Source organism: Ursus americanus, chromosome 14 (assembly GCF_024610735.1).
Source record: "Ursus americanus isolate L20-20 chromosome 14, mUrsAme1.1.p, whole genome shotgun sequence".
Classification (NCBI taxonomy): Eukaryota; Metazoa; Chordata; class Mammalia; order Carnivora; family Ursidae; genus Ursus; species Ursus americanus.
Window position 1 is genome coordinate 58,146,404 of NC_142140.1, and position 12,403 is coordinate 58,158,806.

Genomic DNA, 12,403 nt, shown 5'->3' on the forward strand with positions numbered 1-12,403 from the left:
TCGCTCACCAGCCTGAGTCTTTAAGGGTCCCCCGCACCCCCTTCTGACCACCAGATAATAGAACCATAAAAAATAAATGTGCTAGCTATTTTACCAGCAACACAATGGATTTATTTGGAAATAGCAGAGAATTGCAATTGGGGACAAGCCAGGTACCCCAAAGTAGGTAAGTGCGGGGAAGTTGGGAGGGGCTGTTCTAAGAGAAGTCCGGGAGAGGAAACGGAGTGTAGCGGCTTCTCATGGGCTGAGCTATGATGGCCTCCCATTGGCTGGGCTGTTGCTAGGGCGGAGGAAAACTTTCTCACTGCAGCTGGGGGCAGTGTATGCGCTCAAGGTCCCTCTCTCCCCATTAGGTCCAGTGTTGAGAGGTAGGCGGTTAGCGCCCGTGCTGTGGGCCTCCCTACTTCAGGTTCAAGGTTTCCTTCCATTTTCACAAAGGTGCACACCCAGAAGGGGAAGTTCTGGGTCATATGGTAACTCTGCGATCATCATGGTTGGTACGGAGTGATATGTCACTGTGGGTTTGATTTGCGTTTCATAAGTGACCAAATGCAATGAACATTTTTGAACAGGGTTGGCTTGTTGAATTGAAAGCTTTTTCGTTTTGAATTCTAGACCCTTATCAGATAAAGGAAATTTCAATAAATTGATATGTATAGATCCTATATACTTATGGAGATGATTAGTGAAATTCCTGCACATGTTCATTTGAGTATATTAAGGGAAAACAGTTTATTTCCAGGTGTGATCATGGCCTTTGGGTTATGCTGAAAAATACATTCCAAAATATTCATGGATTAAATAGTAGTATCTGAGAGTGTCTTCAAAATTATCTGGTGAAAAATGAGTGGGGTGGACTGGACATAAAACCTGATAGAAATGTGATAAAAGCAGGTCATGAATATATAGTTTTATTATGCCCTTCAGCCTACTTTCCCCCACTTTTTATTGCATAAAATACACATAAAATTATCATATTAACTTTTTTCAGTGTAAAGTTCAGAAGTTTTAAATACATTCGCACTGTTGTACAACCATCACCACCATCCATCTCCAGAACGCTTCATCTTGTAAAACTGAAACTGTTGCCACTAAACACTGACTCCCCTCCCTCCCAACCTCCCCCCAAATCCTGGCTCCCACCATTTTACTACCTGTCTCTACAATTTGACTACCCTTAGTCCCTCATACATGTGGAATCATACGGTATTTGTTTCTAATTGGTTTATTTCACTTAGGATAATGTCCTCAAGATCCATCTGTCTCATCACACATTGCAATTTCCTTCCTTTTTAAGGCTGAAAAATATCCCACTGTGTGGCTGTACTCCATTTGGCTTATCCAGTCATCCGTTGGTGGACATGTGAGTTGCTTACCCGTTTTGGGCTTTGTGCATAATGCTGATATCTCTTCAAGACTCTGCTCTGAGTTCCGGTGGGTAGATACCCAGAAGCGGAATTGCTGCGTCATCCGGTAATTCTTTTTAAAATTTTTGAGGAACCACCAGAGTATTTTGCACAGTGGCTTTACCATTTTATCCGCAGTGCACAAGGGTTCCAGTTTCTCCACATCCTCATCAACAATTATTTTCTGGTTTGCTTTGTTTTGTTGTTAGAAGCAATCCCATTGGGTTTGAGGTGGTATCATATTATAGTTTTGATTTGCATTTCCCTAATGATTAATGGTGCCATGTGTTTTTAAATGTGCTTATTGGACAGGTATATATATTCTTTAGAGAGTGTCTGTTGAAGTCTTTTATTTTCAAACAGGTTTAGTTTTTTGGGGGGTTGTTGCATTTTAGACGTATATATTCTTTGGATATTAATCTCCTCAAATATGTGGATTTGCAAGTATTTTCTTCCATTCTGTGAGCTGACGTCTTACTGTGTTGAATCTTTTGATGCACAGAATTTTAAATTTTCATGAAGCCAAATTTGTCTATTTTTTTCTTTTGTTACTTGCGACTTTGGTGTTATAGTTAAGAAATCACTGCCACGTCCAATGTTAGGAAGCTTTTCTCCTGTTTCCTTCTAAGAGTTTTATTGTTTTAGGGCTTACATGTAGGTCCTTGGTCCATCTTGAGTTATGTCTGTATATGTTATTAGGTGAGGGTTCCACTTCATTCTTTTCCATGTGGATGTCGAGTTTCCCAGCACCATTTACTGAAATGACTTTCCTTTCCCCACTGAATGGTCTTGGCGCACTTGTCAAAAAATCAGTTGACTAGGGGCGACTGGGTGACTCAGTTGGTGAAGCATCTGCCTTTGGCTCAGGTCATGATCTCAGGATCGAGCCCCACATCAGGCTCCCTGCTCAGCGGGGAGTCTACTTCTCCCTCTCTCTCTCTGCCCTCTCTCTCAAATACATAAATAAAATCTTTAAAAAAAACCAGTCGACCATGTATGCAAAGGCTTACTTCTGAGTTCTCTGTTCTGTCTGATTGCTCTGTGTCTCTCTGTGTGCCACATCGTTTTGATTATACCTTTGTAGTAAGTTGTAAGCCAAGAAGTGGGAGACTTCCAATTTTGTTCCTTTTGAAGATTGTTTTGGCCATTTGGGGTCCCTTGAAGTTCTTTATGAATATTAGTATGCATATTTCTGTTTCTGCAACCAAAAGCCATTGGGATCATGATAGGAATTCCATTGAATCTGTAGATTGTTTTTGAGTAGTATTGGCATTTATTTATTTTATTTTTTAATAATAATTTTTTATTATGTTATGTTAGTCACCATACAGTATATCCTTAGTTTTTGATGTAATGTTTCATGATTCATTGTTTGCATATAACACCCGGTGCTCCATGCAATATGTGCCCTCCTTACTACCCATCACCGGCCTATCCCAGTTCCCCATCCCCCTTCCCTCTAAAGCCCTCAGTTTGTTTCCCAGAGTCCATAGTCTCTCATGCTTCATTCCCCCTTCTGTTTACCCCCCCTTCATTCTTCCCTTCCTTCTCCTACCGATCTTCCTGCTATTTCTTATGTTCCATAAATGAGTGAAACCATATGATAATTGTCTTTCTCTGCTTGACTTATATCGCTTAGCATAATCTCCTCCAGTCCCATCCATGTTGCTGCAAATGTTGGGTAATCATTCTTTCTGATGGCTGAGTAATATTCCATTATATATATGGACCACATCTTCTTAATCCAGTCATCTGTTGAAGGGCATCTCAACTCCTTCCACAAATTAGCTATTGTGGACAATGCTGCTATGAACATTGGGGTGCATATGGCCCTTCTCTTCACTAAGTCTGTATCTTTGGGGTAAATACCCAGTGGTGCAATTGCTGGATCATAGGGTAGCTCTATTTTTAACTTTTTAAGGGACCGCCACACTGTTTTCCAAAGTGGCTGTACCAACTTGCATTCCCACCAACAGTGTAAGAGGGATCCCCTTTATCCACATCCTCTCCAACATTTACTGTTTCTTGCCTTGTCAATTTTTGCCATTCTAACTGGCGTAAGGTGGTATGTCAATGTGGTTTCGATTTGAATTTCCCTGATGGCTAATGATTTTGAACATTTTTCATATGTCTGTTAGCCATTTGTATGTCTTCATTGGAAAAGTGTATGTTCATATATTCTGCCCATTTTTTGATTTATTTGTTTCTCGTGTATCGAGTTTGAGAAGTTCTTTGTAGATCTTGGATACCAGTCTTTTATCTGTAGTGTCATTTGCAAATATCATCTCCCATTCCGTGGGCTGCTGCTTAGTTTTTTTGACTGTTTCCTTGGCTGTGCAGAAGGTTTTTATATTGATAAAGTCCCACAAGTTCATTTTTTCTTTTGTTTATCTTGCCTTTGAAGATGTGTCATGAAAAAAGTTGCTGTGGCCAATGTCAAAGAGGTTGCAGCCTATGTTCTCCTCTAGGATTTTGATGGATTCCTGTCTCACATCGAGGTCTTTCATCCATTTGGAGTTTATCTTTGTGTATGGTGTGAGAGAGTGGTCAAGTTTCATTCTTTTGCATGTAGCTGTCCAATTTTCTCAGCACCATTTATTGAAGAGACTGTCTTTTTTCCACTGGATGTTTTTCCTGCTTTGTCGAAGATTAGTTGCCCATGAAGTCGAGGGTCAATTTCTGGAGTCTCTGTTCTGTTCCATTGGTCTATGTGTCTGTTTTTGTGCCAGTACCATGCTGTTTTTGTGATCACAGCTTTGTAGTATAGCTTGAAATCTGGCAACGTGATACCCCAGCTTTGTTTTTCCTTTTCAACAGTTCCTTGGCGATTCGGGGCCTTTTCTGGTTCCATACAAATTTAAGGGCTATTTGTTTCAGTTCTTTGAAAAATGTCATTGGTGTTTTGCTCAGGATGGCACTGAAAGTGTAGATTGCTCTGGGTAGCATAGACATTTTAACTATGTTTATTCTTCTGATCTACGAGCATGGGATATTTTTCCTTTTTTTTTTGTATCTTCTTTGATGTCTTTCAAGTGTGATTTGTAGTTTTTAGGATATAGATCCTTTACCTCTCTGGTTAAGTTAATTCTGAGATAATGTATGATTTTTGGTGCTAATGTAAATGGAATGGATTCCCTAATTTCTCTTTCTTCAGTCTCATTGTTCGTGTACAGAAATGCAACTGATTTCTAAGCATTGATTTTGTATCCTGCCACATTACTGAATTGCTCTATAAGTTCTAGTAGTTTGGGGGTGGAGTCTTTTGGGTTTTCCATATAGAGTATCATGTCATCTGCAAGAGAGACAGTTTGACTTCTTCTCTGCCAATTTGAATACATTTTATCCCTTTTTTTTTGTCTGATTGCTGTTGCAAGGACTTCTAGTACTATGTTGAATAATAGTGGTGAGAGTGGGCATCCTTGTCATGTTCCCGATCTTAAGGGAAAGGCTTTCAGCTTTTCCCCATTGAGAATGATATTCACTGTAGGCTTTTCATAGATGTTTTTTATGAAATTGAGGAATGTGCCCTCTATCCCTACACTCTGAAGGGTTTTAATCAGGAAAGGATGCTGTATTTTGTCAAATGCTTTTTCTGCATCAATTGAGAGGATCATATGGTTCTTGACTCTTTTCGTGTTGATATGATGTATCACACTAATCAATTTGAGAATATTGAACCACCCTTGCATCCCAGGGATGAATCCCACTTGGTCATGATGGATAATCCTATTAATGTACTGTTGGATCCTATTAGCTACGATCTTGTTGAGAGTTTTGGCATCCATATTCATCAGGGATATCGGTCTGTAATTCTTCTTTTTGAGGGGGTCTTTGCCTGGTTTGGGGATCAAGGTAATACTGGCCTCATAGAATGAGTTTGGTAGTTTTTCTTTTGTTTCTATTTTTTGAAACAGCTTCAGAAGAATATGTATTATTTCTTCTGTGAATGTTTGGTAGAATTCCCCAGGGAATCCATCAGGCCCTGGACTCATGTTTTTGGGGAGGTTTTTGATCACTGCTTCATTCTCTTCATAATTAATCAGTCTGTTTAAATAATCAATTTCTTCCTGTTTCAGTCTTGGTAGCTTATAGGTTTCTAGGAAGGCATCCATTTCTTCCAGGTTGTTTAATTTATTGGCATAAAGCTGTTGATCAAAAAATTTCTAATGATCCTTCCTATTTCATTGGTCGTGATCTCTCCCCTTTCATTCATAATTTTGTTAATTTGGGTCCTTTCTCTATTCTTTTGAATAAGTCTGGCCAGTGGCTTATCGATCTTATTTATTCTTTCAAAGAACCAGCTTCTAGTTCTGTTGATCTGCTCTACTGTGCTCCTGGATTCTAATTCATTGCTTTCTGCTCTAATCTTGATCACCTGCCTTCTTGTGCATGGGTTAGGCCTGTTCTTCTGTTCCAGCTCTGGCTTCTTGAGAATATAAAAACTGCATTTTAGATTTTTCTATTCTTTTGAGTGAGGCTTGGATGGCTATGTATTTTCCCCTTAGGACTGCCTTTGCAGTGTCCCATAGGTTTTGGACTGATGTGTTTTCATTTTCATTGGTTTCCAAAAATTGTTTAAACTGATTTTTGATTTCCTGGTTTACCCAATCATTCTTGAGCAGGATGGTTCTTAGTTTCCAAGTGTTTGAGTTTCTTCCAAATGTTTCCTTGTGATTGAGTTCCAGGTTCAAAGCACTGTGGTCTGAGAATATGCAGGGAATAATTTCAGTCTTTTGGTATCTGTTGAGACCTGTTTTGTGACCCAGTATACGGTCTATTCTGGAGAAAGTTCCATGTGCATTTGAAAAGAATGAGTATTCTGTTGTTCTGGGGTGTAGTGTTCTGTATATATCCATGAGGTCCATCTGGTCCAGTATGTCATTCAAAGCTCTTGTTTCTTTGTTGATTTTCTGCTTAGGTGATCTGTCTATTGCTGAGAGTGGAGTGTTGAGGTCCCCTGCTATTAATGTTTTATTATCTATGTGTCTCTTTATTCTGGTTAAGAGTTGGCTTGTGTATCTAGCTGCTCCCCTGCTGGGGGCATAGATATTTATAATTGTTGGATACATCCTTTAAGAATAATATAGTGCCCTTCTGTATCTCTAACTACAGTCTTTAGTTTAAAATCCAATCTCTCTGATATGAGAATTGCTACCCCAGCTTTCTTTTGAGGTCCATTGGCATGAAAAATGGTTTTCCATCCCGTCACTTTTAGTCTGGATGTATCTTTAGGTTCAAAATGAGTCTCTTGTAGACAGCAAATGGATGGGTCATGTCTTTTTATTCAATCTGCAACCCTGTGGCATTTATGGGAGCATTTAAGCCATTCACATTGAGAGTGATTATTGAGATATGAGTTTAATGATATCATGATGCCTGTGAAGTCTTTGTTTCTATAGATTGTAAATTTCTGTTCTGTATCACTCTTGGGGCCTTTTTACTTTTATAGAACCCCCCTTAATATCTCCTGTAGGGCTGGCTTGGTGGTGGTTACAAATTCCTTCAGTTTCTGCCGATCTTGGAAGGTCCTTATCTCTCCATCAATTCTGAATGACAGCCTTGCTGGATAAAGGATCCTTGGCTGCATGTTCTTCTCAGATAGAGCTTTGAAAATACCCTGTCAACCCTTCCTGGCCTGCCAGGTCTCTGTAGACAGGTCAGACATAATTCTCATATTTTTCCCTCTGTACGTAAGGATTTTCTTCCCCCTGGCCGCTTTCAATACTGTATCCTTGGATCTAATATTTGCAAATTGCACTATGAAGTGACGTGGTGTAGGTCTGTTCTCATTGACCTGGGGAGGGGTCCTCTCTGACTCTTGGACACAAATGCTTGTTTCCTTTGCCAGATTAGGGAAGTTCTCAGCTACAATTTGTTCAAATATCTCTTCTAGACCTATTTTCCCACCCCCTCGGGAATGCCGATGATTCTGACATTGGAATGTTTCATTGAGTGAGTAATCTGTAATCTACATTCTTGAGATTGGATTTTTTTGAGCCAAGTTTCTGTTTTAACTTTCTCTTCTACCATCCCAACCTCCAATTCACTAATTTGTTCTTCTAGCTGTCAGAGCATCTAGTTTAGACTGCATTTGATTCATAGCATTTTTAATTTCTGCCAGATTCACTCTCATTTCTGCCCTTAGAGATTCTATATTCTCGTTAATATTTTTGTTAATATTCTTTTCAAGTCTACACATCGTCTTGACTATTGTTACTCTGAACTCCATTTCTGACAATTTGGTTATATTCATATCCATCAGTTCTGTGGCAGAGGCCACAGACTCATTATCTTTTCTTTGCTGGGGGGATTTCTCCTCCTCCTCATTCTGATGAGGAGAGGTTGCGGGGTTGCCCAGAGCCCAAATTATTGAGTGGGACCCAGGCAGTGTGCACTTGTTTTATAGGGACCTTAGGGATGTGGGCTTCTTGATTTTTCAGCCTGCCTTCTGGGGGAGGCGCCTGCCGTGCTGATATTCAGGCCACCCTGTTTGGGTAGAGTCTCCGTGTCTCCTGCGAGGGGGGATGGGGATGGGCACAATGTGAGCCGGTGTTTCCAGGCTTTTGTTCTCTGGCGGCTTTCCCTGGCGGTTTGCTGTGCCTCTTCTGAGAGTCAGAGCAGCAGCAGCCGAATCCCAGCCTCTGTCACAGAACAGAGGGATTGCGGCCTGTTCTCCACTGATGTTCTGGCCACTTTAACTCTGTTTCTGTTGGTGCTGCTCAACCCTGCAGCGTCCCGGGATGTGCGCCCCACACCCGGCGTCCCAGCCCTCACTTCCAGGGCCGGCGCGTCTCTGTCCTTTGTGTTTCTAACGCCGCCAGCCGCCAGCTGCCCCTGCGCTCCCGGTCTCAGTCTGGTTCCAGTGAGCGCACCAGAGTCCGTTTCAGTGTGGTTCACGCATTCCCAGCTCAAGGTCTCAGTCTGCTCTCTCGCGGGTGCCGGTCCGCGAGTCCGCCCGCTCCCCCGTGCAGGTGGCTAATGCTTCCCGGCGCCCGAATGCGGCGGCTCCCTCCCCCTTCTGTTTATCTTCCGATATCTGTGTGCAGATTCACGGCTCCCCGCTTCGTACCTCAATACTCAGCGCTGGAGATGTTCATTTGTAGAGATCCAGATGCATCTTCTTACGTCTCAGGCTGATTCCGTGGGTGTTCAGGATGGTCTGGTACCTATCCAGCTCGACTCAGGGGACCAGCTGAAAAAAGAGGACCCCTACTCCTCCGCCATCTTTTGTGCCTTCCTGAGTAGTACTGGCATTTAAAAAAATACTGTATTTAGGGGTGACTGGGTGGCTCAGTTGGTTAAGCGTCTGCCTTCAGCTCAGGTCATGATCCCAGGGTCCTGGGATCAAGTCCTGCACTGGGCTCCTCGCTCAGCAGGAAGGCTGCTTCTCCCTCTACCTACTGCTCCCCCTGCTTGTGCGTGTGCTCTGACAAACAAATAAAATCTAAAAAATATACACTGTATTTAAGCCATGAACATATGATGTGTTTCCATTATTAGGTCTCTAATTTCCTGCAGCAATGATTTGTAGTTTTACCTTGTATGAGTCTCTTGCCTCATGGTTAAGTCCTAAACATTTTATTCATTTTGATGCTGTTTTAATTAGAATTGTTTTGTAATTTCCTTTTCATACTTTGTGTTTAGAAATGAAACTAATTTTTGTGTGTTAATTTTTTATCCTGATACTTTGTTAAATTCATTTATTAGTTTTAATGGTTTTGTGTACATATGTGGACTCCAGAGTTTTCTACATGTAAGATGTACGGATATTATTTTTCTTCCTTTCCAAGTTGGATGCTTATTTATTTTCTTTGCCTCATTGCTCTGGGTATAACTTCCATACTATGTTAAATGGGAGTGGTGAAAGTCATTCTTGTTCCTGATCTTAGAGGAAAAGCTTTCAGTCTTTCACCACTGAGTGTGATGTTCTCTGTGGGTTTTTCATATATGGATTTTATTATATTGAGGTGGTTCCCTTCTACTCCTAGTTGATGGAGTGTTATAAAAGTGTCAGATTTCATCATGTGCTGCTTCTGCATCAATTTAAGATAATCATTTGAATTTCCCCCCCTTCATTCTGTTACTGTGGTGCATTGCGTGGATCCGTTTTTGTACGCTGAACCATTCTTGCATTCCAGTAATAAATTCCGCTTCATCGTGCTGTGCAACAGCTGGATTCTATCTACCCATATTTGGTTGGGGAGTTTTGGGTACAAACTCATACGGGATATTGGTGTGCAGTTTTGTTTCCTTGGAGAATCCTTGGCTTTTGTATCAGGGTAATGCTGTCCTCATAGAATAACTCAAGAGGTGTTCCCTTCTCTTCATTTTTGGGGGGCAAATTTTGATAAGGATTTGTATTCTTCTTTAAATGTTTGCTAAAATTCACCAGTGAAACCATCAGGTTCAAGACCTTTCTTTGGGAGAGTTTCGATTAGTGATTCAATTTCCTTATTAATATAGTTGCTTGGATTCTTTGTTGCTTCACGATTGATTCCCAGCAGGTTTCGTGTTTCTAAGAATTTGCCCATTCCATCTAGCTCGTCCAGTTTGTTGCTGGACATTTCTTCATGTTCTCCTGTAGTCCTTTCTACTTCTGTAGACTCAGTAGCAGTGTCCTCGTTTCCTTTCTGATTTTAGTAATTTGGGTCATCTCTTTCTTAGTCCACCTAGCTAAAGGCTGGTCAGTTTTGTTGATCTCAGAAAACCAAGTTTTTATTTCATTGATTTTCTCTTATTTCTCTGTTTTCCTTTTCATTTATCTCTGCTCTAATGTTTATTATTTCCTTCCTTCTACTAGGTTTCAATTTGCTTCTTACTCCACCTCTTAGATTGTGAAGTCGGGTTGTTGAATTGATATCTTCCTTGTTTTTTAATATAAGTATCTACAAACATAAATTCTCCCTTAGCGACGCTTTTGCTGCACTCCGTGTTTTCGTAAGTTTTATTTTCCTTTTCACTTCTCAAGTACTTTTAAATTCCCCTTGTGATGCCTTTTGTGGTCCACTGAATTACTTTGAAGTATGATAATTAACGTTACTGTCAGAGAAAAGGTGCTGCTGCTGAGGGAAAACCATATGCTGTCAAGGTTGACGAGAATGAAGAACGTCTTCATGCAGTTACGGTTACGTCTGTCCGTGCATGTCTCTGAGTTTGAGTAAACTGATATCAATCTGAAATACCTGAAAGTAAAATCTTAAATAATGAGAAAATAATAATGTTTCAAAGAGTACACAAGTTCAGACTGGAGAATGAGTTGTCTTTATGCCCTCTCCAGATATGTTTCTCTTTGGTGTTTTACAAAGAAAGTGGTCAGGCTGGGGTGTGACCAATAGTGGGTGATTGAAGGACACCAGGTGGACGGGCACATGGCAACATGTACCTTTGTGGTATCATTGGCAGTTTTAACACTGTTGTATGTGATCGTGCATGTGCTGAGCTGATTGTATGGCTGTGCAGACTGCTGTGGCTAAGGAGTGTGTGTCCTTGTGACATGGATCCTACACTGTTTCCAGCCTTAGAGACCTGCTCCCTAACGGGTGCAGGTGTCCATCTCCAATGATGCTTCTCAGCAGGAGGACACATCTGTTCTTGAGATGGGAACTTCAGAGCTGGAGATCTCGGGACAGGCCCTGGAGAGACAAGCTGCTGATACCCAAGGATTACAATGCCCCCAGACAAGGTCCCTATTGGGAAGACTGGGCTGGTCTTGTGTTTCCTAGCCACAGCTTTCCCAAAAGACGGGACTTAGCATATGGTCACAGTCACTGCCAAGACTTCTCACAGGGAAAGGACTTGGGCAGATTAATGAGAGGAATAGGCCCAGTGGCCCAAGCTGGGAAATTAAGGCACAAGCCCCTACTCTCATCCAGACCTTTCCTGTGGAAAGGGTGTGTGGAAGAGGAGTAAAAACATTTCCACAGAAGGGGGCACCTGGGTGGCTCAGCTGTTAAGCATCTGCCTTCAGCTCAGGGCGTGATCCCGGCATTCTGGGATCGAGCCCCACATCAGGCTCCTCCGCTATGAGCCTGCTTCTTCCTCTCCCACTCCCCCTGCTTGTGTTCCCTCTCGCTGGCTGTCTCTCTCTGTCAAATAAATAAATAAAATCTTAAAAAAAAAATTTCCACAGAAAAACATTTTGATACCACTTAACTCAGGCACATACCATTTAAGAGTTGTTCAGGACAAAATGCTAAGTCTTCAAAAATGGATTTGCACAACCTTCCACTCATTTCGTCCTGATGATTTATCCAGTGAGTGGCCCAGAGATGACTGTTTCTGGAGACCATCACCTTAGTACGGAAAGTGTACCAGGAGAAAGGGGAGGGGAGATGGCTCAGGTGCCAGGAAGCAGAGCTCAGCTCAGCAGGGGCCAGCCATGAGGCCGAGGTCAGGAGTGGGTGGAGAGGCCACTGTGCCTGTGTTGTGCCTTCCCCACACGAACAGCTTTTGGTAGGAATCATAAGTTAGCAATACAGTCAGTCTGTAGGATCACTGTGCCATTGATGGTAACTGTAAACATTAAACATTTATGTTCGTTTACGCCATCCATCCAGATGCAAGGGGCACAAAATTGAAAGACTGCTACCCCCCTTCTTTTTAATCATTGCAAATTTAATTAGACCCCAGTAGTAAATCCAGCATTTATAGTGTTAACATTACAGCGGCCAAGCAAGATCCTGGCTGGAGTGCGGGAGAGGCTGAGGAGTGGCTTGGTGCTGCAGGGGCCAGTTGCAAGTGCAGCTCCCTGTGTGCACATCGCTGGGAACCCTGCTCCGTGAGAGCCATTTAGAGAGTCAGGAGTGCACATCCCATGCCCTCCAACTCTTAATCATCAAGAAATGAAGCCTGAAGCGTGCTCCTACCTTTATTTTTATGGGGAGTCATTGCTGTAAAGTCTAGGAATGCACAGCTCTGTAAATACTGCTCCCCAGAATCTACAAATATTTCCAAGCAGTACCCGTAATAGTTAATTCATGATGTATTCAGTGTGTTCG

At 41.8% G+C, this 12,403-nt stretch overlaps 1 long non-coding RNA gene across 2 annotated transcripts in view; it reads left to right on the plus strand.

Annotated features, from left to right (window-relative positions):
• Positions 1-12,403, plus strand: part of LOC148109000 (uncharacterized) — a 47,379-nt gene that overhangs the window by 9,153 nt on the left and 25,823 nt on the right. The window contains exon 2 of one of the 2 annotated variants that reach the window (XR_015726738.1): positions 1,298-1,363. The exons of the other annotated variant lie outside the window; for it this stretch is intronic. This is a non-coding gene — a long non-coding RNA (uncharacterized LOC148109000). The remainder of the gene's footprint in view (positions 1-1,297; positions 1,364-12,403) is intronic. 2 annotated transcript variants of the gene reach the window in all.